Below are 2,808 nucleotides of genomic sequence, written 5' to 3' on the forward strand. Positions count from 1 at the left end.
CAATATCAGACTATCATCAATTGTGATTACGCTCTCCATCAGCATTGATATGGTGCTCCATACAGTACATGCAAGCAATAATGCCTGCATTGGATTATGATTTATTAATTTCCTAGGAACGCCTTTACCCTCTTTCTCAAGCCCATCTGATTTAAAAGGATGCTGCCACTCAGAAATCTGCCTGCTGTCACACATGCTTCTTGCCCTGTGTTGGCTGTGAAGCACCACCTTCCAGTCCATCTGTAATGAGCTTCCTACACTCTGCTACAATATTCTCTTGCAAATTTATTAATGGACACTGAGTAATCTATAACACTATAAGTTATTTTTTACATTTTTTTTCTATCAATCCCCCAAACCCCCCATCCTTTTTGATTTTCAAGCTTTCAGGCAGTCCACATAGTTTATTAGGAGATCCCTGAACCCTTCTTGGGACATCCTGTATTTTGCATTTTATTCCTTAGCATATTTTGACATATTTTACCATATGGTTCTGCCTGAGGAAATGACCATGTTCTTTGTTAAGTGAAATCTATTCAGGTACTTATCCCATAAAAGCAGGAAGATCTTCACTCCAAGTTTCCAACGCTTTCCATGAAAAGAATCAAAAACTGAAAATGACCCAAATAGTGTTGAAAGTACAATATAAGAATACTGGTCCATTTTCATTCTAATGTGACCTATAGCTGCCATATTTACTTGCCTATACATCTCTACACCTTGTTATCTCAAAGATGTTCAAATAATTGACACATGATTCTAATAGAGACCTGTCCACACAAACTCAAGGTGGTTATGGCAGCCAAAGATGTTTTTGCCTAAATAGTGAGCTAAAGAAGGTGAACATTTATGTGATCGGTGATACTGTGTTTTAGATTTAAAATTTACTGTATTAATAATACTTGCAAATATCTATTTCTCTTTGACAGTAAAAAGTATTTCCCTGTTGATCAGTACCAAAAAAGCCAAATAAATCCCCTGTGACTCAATGTACTGTAATAATAAAATGTGAAACTTTGAACTGTAAGTGAATCGCATAATACACAGAGGTGCAATCTACATACAAGAACCACACCAAAATCACACATAAAAGCCACTTTCTTTGACATATACTCACTTAGATGCTTTGCATCCTGACCCAATGAACACTTGTTCTCTTTAAAGTGCCAGCCAATCCACCATCGACCCCTTTGCACTCCTCATTGAGGAAGCCACTATATTCAGTTGAATTCACTGTCATTTTCTGGAACTATTCCACACTTTTCTAGCTTTGAGATATGGAGTATTATCTAGCCAAGAAAAAAATGTACCAATGGATACAATACTATAATGACTGAGTCAGGCTGTGTTTGCTTTGATGAACTAGTGCCCATACTAGTCAATCCCTAACTTGTGCCAGACGCTACCTAGATTGGGACTGACTCCTTATTGGAATAAGAAAGCTAAAAAAATTAACAAATGAAGTGAAATAATTTGCATAGCATGCAAAACTCATTAAACGTTTGAAATATATTTATTATGCTGATCCAGGGTTCTGTGTTTGAATTTCTGACAGTCACATTGTGTGGAGATTGCGTGTTCTTCCTTGTTATGAGGCTTGTCTCAAGAATGATAGGATCTTCTCGAGTCATATAAGGAATGCTAGGATAGTTACTTAGTAAATCTAAATTTGGTCAGAATGATTAAGTGAGTGTTTTTGTATATAAATAGCTTGTGACTGACTAGCTTCCATAGTGAGGTTGGTTACTGGCCCAATCTCATACAGTAGGTACATTGTCTTCCAGTCTAGTTTTTTTCTGCATAGCTTCCAATTCAGAACTAGCATCAAGTCTAAGGATTGTTCCCGTTTTGCTACCAGTGACTTTTTACATAAAAATTCTGATAGGTTTAATTTTACTGTTAATTTACCTAACTAATAAGATCTTTCCTTCTTTTGCTAATAACTAACAAAACATAAAAAAGTTCACACACTATTTGTGTAGTATATTGTAAGTCTGGACTTTTGGGGATTCCGTAGTAATAAGGAATTATGGGTATTGGGGAGCTGTCAGGAAGTAGATAATAATAATAAGGCTGTGTAACGTGTACTCTAAAATGATCTTAGTAAAAGGACCTGTTAAAGTTTATCACTTTGAACCTATCCCCATCTTCTTCCTTTTTATTAGTACAATATTATTGCCCACAGATATAACAATTTGCATCAAAAAAAATCAGTCAGACAATAACTTGCCAGTGCCTGATTTAGTTCAATTGGCTTTTATCATTGTAAAACACTTGGATATCATCCTAATCAAAATATAGCAATATACATTAAAATGTTAAGTAAACTGAGTGCCTCACAATCACCCACTGTCTAAGAAAATCTATTGCTTTGAATCACTTAAATTGAAAAGCAAGTTTAGAAGGTGAAAGGCTTTGAGGTGAAAAGGACACAAGCCACAATCACACAGAAAGAACACACAAATGACACACACTGCATAAAAACATAAGACTGTGGTATCTGCTAGACGGTATGAGGCTGGTAAACAACTTCAGGAATGAATTTCTACCTACCTGTTATTTCTGAACTTTTTGAAACAGGGGCATCATACTGCTGGTTGCTTTTCCACAAGGAAAGCAGCAACTGTAAGGCCTCCTTGGTGGACTTTTCAAATTTAGTACCATGAGGTTATCTTTCTCAGCAATAGGCAAAGATTAAGATGACATTCAACTCCATTTTAATCAGTGTAATATCTAGTGCTCTAGTGCTCTGTGCAGTCTTGATACTGGTTATTGCAGCTACCTTTAAGAGAGCAAATGATACTGGAC

This window comes from Polypterus senegalus, chromosome 2 (assembly GCF_016835505.1).
Source record: "Polypterus senegalus isolate Bchr_013 chromosome 2, ASM1683550v1, whole genome shotgun sequence".
NCBI classification, from domain to species: domain Eukaryota; kingdom Metazoa; phylum Chordata; class Cladistia; order Polypteriformes; family Polypteridae; genus Polypterus; species Polypterus senegalus.